General features: G+C 37.4%; 1 protein-coding gene across 6 annotated transcripts in view; it reads right to left on the bottom strand.

The window, feature by feature from the left end:
* Positions 1-14,613, bottom strand: part of NOVA1 (NOVA alternative splicing regulator 1) — a 222,245-nt gene that overhangs the window by 71,447 nt on the left and 136,185 nt on the right. The gene's annotated exons all lie outside the window — the stretch shown is intronic.

The following is a 14,613-nucleotide window of genomic DNA, read 5'->3' as shown; positions in this document are numbered from 1 at the left end:
GGCAGTGCGATCATGAGTGACTTTAATATGAGTGACATATGCCCAAGGTCTCATGCTGCCAGTACTACAACATCCTTATACTTTCTAAATATTACAGATGACAATTTCCTAAATCAACAAGTGTTCTAACCAACATGGGGAAATAGCTATATTAGACCTTGTCTTGACAGACAGATGAGCTGATAATAGAACTAAAAATTCATGGTAGCTTAGGTACAAGTGATCATGACTTAATCACATTCAAACTGAGCAAACAGAATCAAATTTTAGACCAGTAATATATATACTTGGTGCTTTAAAAAGGCAAATTTCACAAAGCTGAAACAATTATGAGCCATATTAGCTGTGAGGAAGAATTTAATCAGAAAAATATGAATGATAATTGGGGATTGTTTAAGAACACTTTTACTAGATCCCACAAAAGCCAGTATCCCACAATTGAGGAATAAGGCCGTATTGGTTAAAAAAAGGACCCAGTTTAGAGGGGTATACATTGCTGCTTTCCTTCTTCACTGGGTATAAAACAAATGGAAGAAAGGGGAAATTGATAGTAATGAATATAAATCAGAAGCTAGTAATTGCAAAAAACTGATAAGAAAAGCAAAGTGACGAAAGGAGAAATAAATCACCAGCAGAGGCAAGGATGATAAAAATGAGATTTTTACATATATTAGGAACAACAACAAAAAACTCCGGAGAGTGGTACTGGTCCATTATTAGCTGCAAACGGTAGAATTATCAATAATTAAGTAGAAAAGGCAGATGTGATCAGTATGTATTTCTGCTCTGTATTTATATCATCTGTTCTTCTCCCAGTCTCACATAAGATAACATTATTTCCATTTCACTAGTATCTCAGGAGGATGTTAAACAGCAGCTATGAAAGTTATGAAAGCTATGAAAGTTAGGCAATTTTAAATCAGCAGATTCAGATAATTTGCATTCAAGAGTTTTAAAAGAGTTGTCTAAGGAGCTTACCAGCCCATTTCAATAAGTCTTGGAATACTGGAGAAGTTCCAGAAGACTGGAAGAAAGCTAATGTTACCCCAATATTCAAAAAAGGGTAAACAGGATGACCTGGGTAATTATAAGACTGTCAGTCTGACATCAATCTCAGGCAAGATACTGGAGCGGGACTCAATTAATAAAGAATTAAAGGAGACTAATATAATTAATGCCAATCAAAATGGATTTATGAAAAATAATTCCTGTCTAACTTGATAACTTTTTCTGATGAGACTACAAGTTTTGAGAGAAAGGTAATAGTGTGAATGTAAGAACCTAGGTGGCTTCTATAAGTTGTTTGACTTGGTACTATACAACATTTTGATTAAAAAAGTAAAATATAAAATTAACATGGCATACATTAAATGGATTAAAAACTGGCTAAATGATAGGTCTCGAAATGTAATAGTAAATGGAAAATAATAATTGAAAAGGTGTGCTTCTAGTGGGGAACTGCAGGGAACAGTTCTCGGCCTTAAGCCACTTAACATTTTTATCAATGACCTGGAAAAAAACAAAATCACTGGTAAAGCCTGCAGACGACACAAAAAATGGGGGAGTGAAGATAACTGGGCACTTATTCAGAACAATCTGGATCGCTTGGTAGGCTGGGCACAAGCAAACAACACACGTTTGAAAATGCCTAAACGCAATGTGTACGCCGAGGAACAAAGAATGTAGGCTTTACTTAAAAAATAGGGAACTCTATCCTGGAAAGCAGTGACTTAAAAAGATTTTGGGATCATGCTGAGTTCCATTGCAATGCTGTGGCCAAAAGGACTAATGTGATCCTTTGATGGTTACACAGAGTAAACTTAATGTTTAAAAACTCTCAATGAGTTGAGAGGTTATTCATGTTTGGCACTGGTGCAACCGCTGTTGGAATATGGTGTTCGCAATTCAAAAAGGATCTTATTCAAATCTTCCAGGGTAAAATCCTTGAGTGCTTCCTTGATGAAGCCCAAGTGTAGATACTTTTCTACTTGAAAAGGTGGTTATAGCAACTAGAAGGTCCAGAGGCTACTGTACCAAGCTTGTTGTCAAGAAAAGATGTTGTCAGAGATGAAACCATAATCAGAATCAGGGGACTAGACCCTGGCAAAAATTCATCGTGTTCAGAAGACTCTCACAGAGTGGGATCTTATAGATGACTGCTTTTGATGATGGATTAGATGATGCATTAGAATCTTGTTTGCCCCCTTTATTTAACAATATTTTTCCTCAATGTGTCAGTCTGGGCTCCTAGGCAGCTGGTGTCTAAAAGCTCCAGGATGCTGACCAATGCCAGGGTGTCTAACAGGAATCTACTTTTCTCTGCCTGCCGAGGAATGACTGTGCCATCACTAAACAGTAATTCAAGGTTGAATATGTCTTCTGAAGACAACCACTACTACTAATATGGACACGGTGTAGGTTCTGGGCATCATGGCATGACTGAGCAGTGCATGTGGTGTGATGATAAAGATGACTACAGCAACCCTCAGTAAGCTATAATGATGGAATGATTCTAGGATAGTGATAGTCTTTAGAATTCAAAAAGTTACCTTCAGTATCCTCAGCCTGTGGGTTTGGGAATTATATTTGCTCTGTGACTTTTCAACCCATAGGACAACAGGTTTCCAGTATAAACCTCGACTGCAATCAAATAACACTTTCTCATGTGCACACACACCAGACAGCAAGAAATTAAATCTAACTTTTTTTGCTTACAATATTTCTTACAGAATGCAAGATAAGGCTAACTTTGTATAGCAACAACATAGTATCTCATCTAAAAGGTTAGCTGGAGGACATGAAAAAAATGCTGTGAACTACAGTTTGTCACATAAGTAAAAGATCTATAAAGTCACAAATCCACCACAGTGCTTTCAGATGAGTAATTTTTTTCAGTGTATAAAAAACCACTTTTATGGATCTTAGAGGCTTGTTAAAACCAAACGGATGAGGGAAAGAAAGTAGGGCAATCAAAAATAAAAAGGATGAATATAATACTATAGTTTCTCCATGGGGAAGATATAAATACTTTGATTTTTAAGTAAAAATTAAACTACTATCTATAAAGAAATCTTTAGTGTGTAGAATGACCTAATAAGAAAAGAATATGCATAGACAATTTAAACTAAAAACTAAAGAAAATCTTAGAAATCTGAGAGTGCTAATATTTCATCTGAAGTGTTTTTCTGGCAATCACCATGCTGTCTTAGAACCAACTATCACCATAATTCTTCATGGTCATGCTCATTAGCTAAGAAGCTTGTAGTGTTAAAACATAAAATAATGGTATAAGCTAGTAAATATAAAAAGAGAGACTGAGATAATCCAGTAACCGCCATTGCTCCCTTTCTCTAAAAAATAGAGAAACTGAATAACATAGTACAGTATTTCACCTATAATATTAACAAGTGCAAGTATTAAAATAAACTGAAGGTCATGTTGTACACGTAACTATCTGCAAAACAACTTAATTTGGAAGGCTGCCTGATGGGTCAACATTAAAATTAAAGTAAATCAAGTTTTGAATTATTAATACAATTGACAAGGGTTGGAATAGTGAGGCACTGATTCTAATTAAAGATTGCAATTAAAGGATACTTCAATCATTTCTGCGCAAGTAGCAATGCAAAATATATTAGTTATTCAAATCATATTAAAATATAATCCAGATATATCATCATCTGCTCACTACTTGAAAATACTAGTCTACAACTTAAATTCATGATGTAAAACAGGGTGTCACGATGCGCGAATGGTACTAAAATATTTATTCCCTGGAAAGGAATGGGAAAAGCCATTACAATTTCCTTCACAGCTTGTGCAGCCAAAGTCTCCTCATGCTAGTCCTTCACAGCCTGCTCTGTTCCTGCAGCAAAACCTCTCAGAAGATCAATTTGTATGATAAAACTCTCTAATGATACACATATATCAGGCAAACATAACAGGCAAACTAGGGAGTAATACACCCATTTGAAGAATTTCAGGACCCAGCAGTAGGCCAGAGGCAGTGTAAGCAACAAGAAGAAGAATAGCAAACACCATTGGAAAGGCTAAGGCTTGATGTGGAGAAAACAGAAGGTTGTGGTCGGTTGAAAAAAAATAGATCTCATAATGAGATCTGGCCCGAAATGGAATTTCCCTACCATAAAAAAAATATATATTTTTTTTGGAAAAAAATTTCATCTCAAATCAAGATGAAAAAAAATCATATTTTTTGTAGGAGGAAAACTGAAAACCTCTGTTTTGGGAGAACCAAAATGGAACTTCTTGGTTTGCTCCCAGTTGCCAAACTCCCTGGACAACTGCCTCCTGCATCTGCCCAACTTCCCAGGGTACCAACCCCTTGAGGAGTCAGGAAACCCCGGAAGTTAATTGCTCAGTGAGTTGGGAAGACAGGGGAGCCCAGGCTGGCAGGAAATGAGGGAGGCAGGCCAGTTTTGAAAGAATGGACACATTTCTGCAGAATATGATGATTCCATCAAATCAGCATTTTTCGACAGAAAAGTGTTCTGATAGAATATTTTTAGCCAGCTCAACTCAATCAGGTGCAAGAGAGATACATGCTTAAGTTTTGGTTTTATGAAAGAAAAGGAGGACAAAGAGCAAAAAGGCAGAAGAGTAAGGATGGAGTACTAGAAAAGTGGTAGACATAGAGCTTTAGCGGAAGGAGGAGAAGAGGATGTTTGTGAGGGAGGAAAAAGGCAACGGAATAAAAAAATATGGAGAGTGACTGCTAAATGCAAAGAAGCACCAAAACAATGGGTGTGGCAAGTCAGAATCAAGAGGAGTGAATTGCTAGTTTTCCTTACCACTTCAGTCCTTGCATAAATACATTTCTTTATTCAAGGACTGTGCAAACCCAGGAAAAGGTTTGTTATATTTCAAAGTACTGAATACTATCAGTATTATCACTCACAGTATAATTATATAGAGTCAGTAGATACTTAATCCATAATACTCTTAGTGATGAGGTTATAAATAAAATTCTCGTGTTCTGAATCCACTGAAAAGGGTGGATACCCAAAATAGCAACTCTAGTTTTATTGCTTTTACTAAATCATTCTCTGAAACACTTTTCAATTAGATGTATTTTAAAACATTTAAAGGTTTTTTGTTTTGTTTTGTTTTGTTTTTTTAAGGTAAGCCATAAAGGGGTAAATTCTCAACTGCTGTAAACTGGCTTAGCTCTATGACTTCAACAGAACTATAACTATTTATAATATGTTGAGGATCTGGCCCAATACCTTTATTTTTCTTTAAAAACATAGCACTTTACCTTCCTCCATATTCCTAAAATCTATACTTCATTTATTTAATCTAGTTCTTGTATGTATCAGCAGGCAGGTAGGAGTTGAAATCTACAAGAGAGATTTGTAACTGTATTTACAACAGTCACCACATTACCAACAGCACTGCTATTTGTGATTCTAGCCAGAAAAATAAAAATAAGGCAAGCGTATTTTAAAATATTTACTTTATTTTCACTAATATACCCACTTTAATGGAAATAGAAGCATAACCAGACACCAGTAACTAAGTCAATTTCAGCAAATGGCTTCTGGTGTTCACTCCTGGTTCCATAGAAACAAACAAGACCTTCAGAAATAAGATACTTTAACTTCTTCCTTTAAAAAACGGACATCTTAATTTTGTCCCTCCAACCTTAATTCTTATTGAAAAGCAAGTACTAATAGAAGGCAATAACAGCAAGTGAGAATGAGATCTCTCAGTTGTAGCTGTGAGGGGCTGGTTGCCTATTTAAAAAACCTGTTATTGATTGTAGACTCCTAAGATTGGATTATTTTAAAAAGGAGAGAAGCATTTAAAATAGACATTTTCCACTGAATGGAAATTGATGTCTCCTTGGTGAACAAATAGTTCCTAGATTGCCACACAACTGAAATTTTAATCAGCCAATCAAATTTCTAAAGTATAACCTAAATGAAATGTGTTCAGAAAGTGACAATAAAATCTAACTAGCTAGTACATGGAGTACTATACTCCTAGAGTATACCTAGTACTCTAGGAGTACTAGGTATACCCAGACCATATAAGCAACACATATTTAACAACAGAGACACAAGTAGAGACATATCTATATTAATTTACAAAATTCAGACGAGTTTGCTTACAATAGCAATAGTTACTTTGTCTTCGGTCATTTCCTGTAGAACTATTTCTATATCTGTCTAACTAGTTAGAAAGGCATTCAGGCACTAGATGACTGGGATTAATAGCTCTCTGCCTTGCCAACAACACTGAGTTGCTAATTACCAGGAAATGTCCTGTCACTTATTTATTATTGTTTACATTTAAAACAGAATGTAAAAGATAGCATGAAGTATCTTAAAGAAAAGAAAAAATATTTAATTAAAGTTGTCATTTTTCTAAATCGCTCAGTTATAGCCTGGTATTAAAGTACACATACAATAGTAAATCCAATACACATTGAGACCCATTAAATATTTACTTAGACATAAAATGATGAGTTATGGACTGAGTAACAGCCATTAGCAAATTATTATTTGGTTCCTCAACTTTCCCTGAAAGGTATTTAGTTTTCAGACTCCTTTGGATCAGTCACCTATTTCCAATGAGAAAACCTTACGAGCAGATACGCTATCATGTATTAACTGACTTTTATTTAGTTTTCTTGGACAACATGAACAGCATGAATCAAAATGGCTCAGAGGGAGTCATTATACTGCATGCTACATAGGTGATCCAATATCTGGCTTACTTCATCAAAAGATTCCCATGCCAAAACAAAACAAGACAAGACACGACACTTTGGACCTAAATTCAATTGACCTTACTTGGAGTTAAGAGTACTCACCGTTCTGGACGGAGCTTATAATTAAGAGTTCTCTATCCAATATCAGCCTAAAATTAGGTTTGTCGATTAATCGCAGTTAACTCACTTGATTAAAAGTTTTAATTGCACTGTTAAACAATAGAATACTGATTGAAAATTATTAAATATTTTTGGATTTTTTCTACATTTTCAAATATATTGATTTAATTTGCAACACAGAATGAATACAAAGTACACAGTGCTCACTTTATGTTTTTTTATTACAAATATTTCCACTATAAAAATGATAAAAGAAATATTTTTTCAACTCACCTCATAAGTACCATAGTGCAATCTCTTTATCGTGAATGTGCAACTTACAGATGTAGATTTTTCTTGTTACATAACTGCACTTGAAAACAAAATAATGTAAAACTTTAGCGCCTACAAATTCACTCAATCCAACTCCTTGTTCAGCCAACTGCTAAGACAAACAAGTTTGTTTACATTCATGGAAGATGCTGCTGCTCACTTCTTATTTACAGTGTCACCTGAAAGTGAGAAGAAGGCACTTTTGTAGTCAGCATTGCAAGGTATTTACGTGCCAGATATGCTAAAAATTCATATGCCCCATCATGCTTCGGCCACCATTCTAGAGGACATGCTTCCATGCTGATGACACTCGTTAAAAAAATAATGCATTAATTACATTTGTGACTGAACTCCTTGGGGGAGAATTATATGTCTCCTGCTCCATTTTATCTGCATTCTCCCATATATTTCATATAATATCAGTCTCAGATGATGACCCAGCACGTTGTTCATTTTAAGAACACTTTCACTGCAAATCTGACAAAACGCACACTATTTGTATACAATTCTACATTTGTAAGTTCAACTTTATAAAGAGATTGCACTACAGTACTTGTAATGGGGGAATTGAAAAATACCATTGCTTTTGTTTATTACAGTGCAAATATCTGTAATAAAATAAATATAAAGTGGGAAATATATTTGAAAATGTAGAAAACATCCAAAAATACTTATATGAATGGCATTCTATTATTTTTTAACAGCGCAATTAATCATGATTTTTTCTTAATCACAATTAATTTTTTAATTGCTTGACAGCCCTACTTAAAATCTTATTTAGTTCTTCTGTAAACTTACATTCTTCCCTCCATAAGATGGTGAAAACCTGAAACATTTTGACGCTTTACTAAAGTGTGTTGCATATCACAGATAGTCTTGACAGTCCTTTCTTGTGGCTGTTTCTACAGTAGTGATATGTGAAGAAAAAGACTAAATAAAAGTGTAAGTCTCCATTCAACAATGAAAAACGATAAAAGACCTCTTTAGTCCCGCAAGGAACAGCCCATTTACCACGTAATTCTCTTAAAGCATGGCTATGGTCAGAAAAGTGATTATGTACAAATAGTAACTTCTCAATCAACAGCTCTGATCCACGAAAGTATTTAGAATCTTAACTGCTTCGTTCTGTACCAAAACGTGTTTTACTTCCTTTTCACTCATTTAGTCTTGCAGACCCAATATGCCTATGGCAGAACAAATTGGATTCTATTCTGGGTCATGTTTCATCAACCACATTGCTAACCAAGTTCCAATTGTACCGTCAAGTTCTGTCATCAGTTAAACTTATTTAACCAAGTTAAAGGCAAGGGGCTACACAGATGTAGCCAAGGACCAAATTTGATTCAGAGAATCTTTATGATACATGATCCTGGAAGAATGCAAACTTGACTTTCACATCCCAGGTTGCAATTGTAGAACTGGTATTTAGAAAAAAAAACATACTATATGTAAATTAAAGAAATCTGTTATTAGACTGAGTAAAGCAAAACAAGCATGAAACCCCAAAGTGCTAATTTTACAGTAACTTTTCAAAGCCGTTTTTATTTACTGAATTTTGTAATTTTATGAATGAACTGGGATATTATTTTTTCAAAACAAACAAAGAAATGTTTAATAAAACCTGAAGAAACCTCCAAGTCAGACAACTGATCTCATTTACTTACTCAGCCATTCAATAGCACCCACTCTGGAAAACAGCCCCCTGCACACACAGTTACATTACTGTTTGCTTGGTAATTCTACCTGATAAGTAGTGCAGTAGTGATTAGAAATTTAACTGTCATGACAAATGCTAACTATTTATGTCCTTATTCTCCTTTGTGTCCTTGCAAATGATACAGTATATATTAAGGAATATGGTGTCCAGAAATTATTACAAAAAAACTAAGTAGAATTCTCACCAGAGAACATTTAAAGTCTAATCTGGTTGGCTATGCTACTCTTCTAGCTATGTACTATATTTTAACATTGTGTTTGCTTTGTGTAATTGCTTTTCCAGTGGACTGCTTGCTAAAAATATGTAGACTATTGCGCCAAGATTCCTTTCAAAGCCCTCTTGCTCTGGTTCAATCCCATTCATTTTATTTATATTGTGTTTATTGTTCTCAGCCATGATATACAATATCTGTCAATATTAAATTACAACTGCCTAGCTTGTCAGTTTATTTGCAACACAGATTCAAATTCTATTGTATTTTACCTACCTTAACTTCTATGCTTACTGTTCTCTCAAAATAAGTATAATAATCTCCAAACAAAAAAAACAACACTAAAATAGCTGATATTGGGAATATATCTTCAACAAAAAATATTTCACTAAAATGCTGCAGTAGAAAAATAAACATTTGAAAGTTAGAAAATAATCAAAGTTCCAAAAAACAACCTCAGTTCTGACCTTTTCTTCCTCTACTAGACAGGAATATGGATATTCAATACGTATAACAACTTTGGAAACTTTTTACCTAATTGACTACTTAGAACAACATAACTCATGCCACACATATGCTGAAACCCTTTTCTATACCTTAGCAAAAAGAACCTCAAACTGTTTGAAGGAAGGTGATATACCGGCATCCACAGTAGCTATGTACAGAGCGAACACTGTAATCATTCTCATCAGGCTCATATCTGGCAGGTGAGGTCTCAAAACCAGATAAATGCTGGTGAATGAAGTCGATACCCTGGGGTTTAGAGACAGTGTACGGGGGGTAGACTGTGTCCTCTGCTCACAGTAGAATTGCAAATGGAGTGGGACACTATGGGTACACGTCCATACTACCCGCCCGGGTCGGCGGGTAGCCATCGACTTCTCGGAGTTCGATATATCACGTCTCATCTAGACGCGATATATCGAACTCTGAACGCGCTCCTGTCGACTCCGGAACTCCACCACCGCGAACAGTGGTGGTGGAGTCGACAGGGGAGCCGCGGACTTCGATCCCGCGCCGTGAGGACGGGTAAGTACTTCGAACTAAGGTACTTCGAGTTCAGCTACGCTATTCGCGTAGCTGAACTTGCATACCTTAGTTCAAACCCACCCCCCTTAGTGTAGACCAGGCCTATGACGAGGGCATGATTTAAAATGATGCGATCTCTGGAATTGAGGCGGCAGATGGGCTATGATTGGGATGGATTCCTGGTGAGCATATGAAGAATAAGATACAAAGTACTGATAGTGCTGGCCTAAGTTCAGTGTAATATTTAGTATTTAAATACCCAGACACTAAGGTGAGAGAGACTTTATAAATGCATGGATGGATTTGATTTGATTAAGTAAACATACAAATTGCTGTACTGGATCAAAAAGTGGTCTATCTAATCCACTATCCTGTCATTGAAAGCATGAAGTACCAAATGTTTCACATAAAAGTACAAGAAACCCTGTGGTAGGCAGTTATGAGATACCCTCCAGGAAAAGTTCTACGCTTGAACATATGAATTTGTTTCTATTTCCTATTATATTACCATCATTAGAGATGCACCATGAATTAGAAATAAAAATTCCTCTGCATACCTATAAATGCCTAATTGTTTCATTCACAGAGCCTGAAAATTCTTTGAAACAGCTATTTGGCTTACTGAGCTTACAAAGATCTGCTGGGTGTTTCTGCAAAGCATATCAGACAATTCAAGAAATTGACAGTATGTCTGATTAATCTTTAAATAACACCAAAATCTCTCTTTTTTTTTTTTTTTGTGGTTAGTGACAAGCATGGGGAACTTCAGGGGAAAAAAACAGAAGGAAGGGACCAAGAGAATCAAAATTGAGCTTGTGATGGAAACTGAACTAAAATTTAACTATTGAATGACCACCGCACAGGTTCACAGAAGACAAATGTATCTGATTTCACCTCCTTCCCCTGGTGAAGATACTTCTAACTAGAATAAAAAAAAAATGCAAACTGTGGCTGATTTCTCCAAACCTTCTTATAATTACTGTTTCCTTTTTTAGAAATTAAATAAAGGTGTGCTAATTTAATATTTTATTTTAAACTTTTTGGAGGGCAAAAGTGACCCCTAACATTTCCATATTTTCAGATAACATGGGAAATGGATATCTGCATCTGGAAACTCGTTAGGGTGTTTGTATGTATCTATAAATAACTATGGTATTTGCCATATTGGTAAAAACTACTGGCATTTATGGTACAAGTATAGTAATACCGGTAAGTTTGCCTGTGTCAATAAGCCCTAAATTGGTATAGAAACAGATGAAGATAAATCAGTGTAACACCCTTATACTGCTTAAGAGCATCCATACGAGAAATTACTTTTGCAGAATAGAACCAGTTTAAGTAACACTCTGATAAGGGGCACACTCCGTCATCTGGGGGACCATAGGGGACAGATTTAGTACAATCCATTTTAAGTGACTGAACACTGGATTAATGGCATACCATTAAATGGCATGAGTGGTGCTGTCTGCAAGCCTATTCACAGTAGTTAACAGGTGTCAATTGATGCTTGTAAAGGTATGCTTCCTGCTGATCAGCCTTTTGTTAACTTCAAACCTTCTCCCTCTCTATTTACAATTGCTAAACAAGTCAATCTCAGGGTTTGTCCTCACTACCTGGGTAAATCGACCTTAGTTACACTACTCCAGCTATGTGAATAATGTAGCTGGAGTTGATTAGCTTAGTTCAACTTATCCTGGTGTCTTCACTGCACTGCATCGACAGGAGATGCTCTCCAGTCGACTTACTTTACTCTTCTCGGGGAGCTGCAGTACCGGAGTCAACCAGAGAGCACTAAATCAAGACCTGCTGCATCAATTGCAGCAGCGCTGATCTGCTGGTAGTGAAGACAAGCCCTTACTCTCTCTCTATATATGTTTGTGTGTGTATGTGTATATATATACATATATATATATATACACAAGCCCTTACTCTCTCTCTATATATGTTTGTGTGTGTATGTGTATATATATACATATACATACACACACACACACACACACAAACTAGAACAATGGACAAAAATAATGTATTAAATAAATGTTTATTATTACCATCACAATATACTTAAATTCTGATAAACCAGGGCTGCTACTTCTGATACCATAAACATATGTTGATTTACACACACACACACACACACACACACACACACACACACAGAAATATAGCCTCCATCATATACAGCCTTGACTCTCTGATTCCCTCATCTGGAGCTAGTCAGCCACCCTACTATATGATAGTTTATAACCACTTCAGAAGTTCAAAACAAACAACCTGCTGATTCCCCATTATATCAATATTTCACATGGAATGTATCAGATTTAACTTGGGTTTTAAAGTGTGTGCTTCTGAATTGTCTCCGACCATGACAGGCACTATAGTGGTGGGGTGTTTGAAGCAGATCCTGCCCATTAGGTAAATACCATTTACAAGGAAGAACATCTAGAATGGTTTAGATGGGAAATTAGTAGCATCTTCTCAGTATAACAGGGAAGAATCATTTCTGTTCCAAAAGCTGTATCTGCAGAAGCATAGATTATTGTTGCAGGAGTCTCATTAAACTATTTGTAGAAAAGTAGATGGTAGTTTGGCAATTGTGTTCTAAAGAAAAATTTCTTTGTCAGCCCAGGATGCAGCCTTAGTACCCATTGGTTAAGGCTGACTCTGAGTATTAGCAGCAGCAGTAAATCGATATACATTTTGATGCACTTACATAACATATTTTAATGTGTTTTTCATGCTTTATTTGTTTCTTCAGGATGAACTCACCAACCTGAGTTTTATTTATTTATTGATATAGAACCCTGAGGTTCTTCCGATACCTAAGGGTACGTCTACACTACGGGACTATTCCGAATTTGCATAAACCGGTTTTGTAAAACAGATTTTATAAAATCGAGTGCGCGCGGCCACACTAAACATATTAAATCGGTGGTGTGGGTCCATGGTCCGAGGCTAGCGTCGATTTCTGGAGCGTTGCACTGTGGGTAGCTATCCCGTAGCTATCCCATAGTTCCCGCAGCCTCCCCCGCCCCTTGGCATTTCCGGGTTGAGATCCCAGTGCCTGATGGGGCAAAAATCATTGTCGTGGGTGGTTCTGGGTAAATGTCGTCAGTCACTCCTTCCGCTGGGAAAGCAACGGCAGACAAGCATTTCGCACCTTTTTTCCCTGGATTGCCCTGGCAGATGCCATAGCATGGCAATCATGGAGCCTGTTTTGCCTTTTGTGACTGTCACCGTATGTGTACTAGATGCCGCTGACAGAGGCGATTCAGCAGCGCTATACAGCAGCATGCTTTTGCTTTTGCATGACAGCAGAGATGGTTATCAGCCATACTGCACCATCTACCAATCCATAAATTGGTAATAAGATGGGCATGGCTACCAGTCCTTTTGCACTGTTCCATTTGCTGCTGTCATAAGTGCCCTGGCTAAGATCAGCCAGGGGCGCAAAAGCCAAAATTGGGAATGACTCCCTGAGTCAATCCCTCCTTTTTGGTATCTAAAAATAGAATCAGTCCTGCCTAGAATATGGGCAAGTGTACTAGAGAACCACTGTATCAGAGAACCAGAGAGCACAGCTGCTCTGTGTCAGATCCTGCAGAAATTATGAGCTGTATGCTATTCACAGGGGGTGCTCCTGCAACAACCCCACCTGTTCATTTCATTCTTCCCCCAGCCTTCATGGGCTACCGTAGCATTGTCCCCCCACTTGTGTGATGAAGTAATAAAGAATGCAGGAATAAGACACAGTAACTTGTTAGTGAAGGCAGCCTCCAGCTGCTATGATAGTCCAGACAGGACAGTAAGGAGTGTGTAGGAGAGGAGCCCAGCATCCCTCTGCTAGTTCAGGGGCACTTGAATCTTTTCTTTACACATGAAGGGTGGGGCTGATGGAGCTCAGCCCCCTGTTGCTATGACAATGATGGATATCAGCCATACTGCACCATCTACCAGGAAAAATTAGGACCAGGCGCCCTTGATCGACCTGACCGATGCTAGTACGCATGGTTACCAGCCCTTTTGCACTGCCCCATGTGCCAATAGGCTGATGATGACGATGGGTATCAATCTTATTGCACCATCAGCCACCCATGGCGGGGGGGGAGCAAGGATGTTGGTGTTGAGTGCTGCACCATCCCGTCTATCTGCAGCATTCAGTAAAGATAGGGTGACATGTAAAACAGTCAAGAGAGGATTGTTTTCCCTTTCACTTCTGGGGTGGGTGGGGTGCGTAAATTGCCTAGCTATGCCCTGACCCACCGCGGACACTGTTTTTGACCCTAGAAGCATTTGGAGCTCAGCCAAGAATGCAAATGCTTTTCAGAGACTGCAGGAACTGTGGGATAGCTTGAGTCCTCCAGTCCATGAGCGTCCATTTGATTCTTTGGCTTTCCGTTACGCTTGTCACGCTGCAGTGCGCTGAGTCCCTGCTATGGCGTCTGTCTGGAGATTTTTTAAAAAGGATTCTGAATTTCATCTTCTGTAACG

Source organism: Mauremys reevesii, linkage group 4 (assembly GCF_016161935.1).
Source record: "Mauremys reevesii isolate NIE-2019 linkage group 4, ASM1616193v1, whole genome shotgun sequence".
Taxonomy (NCBI): domain Eukaryota; kingdom Metazoa; phylum Chordata; order Testudines; family Geoemydidae; genus Mauremys; species Mauremys reevesii.
The sequence above is the reverse complement of the archived record's forward strand: the minus strand, read 5'-3'. Positions and strand labels throughout refer to the sequence as shown.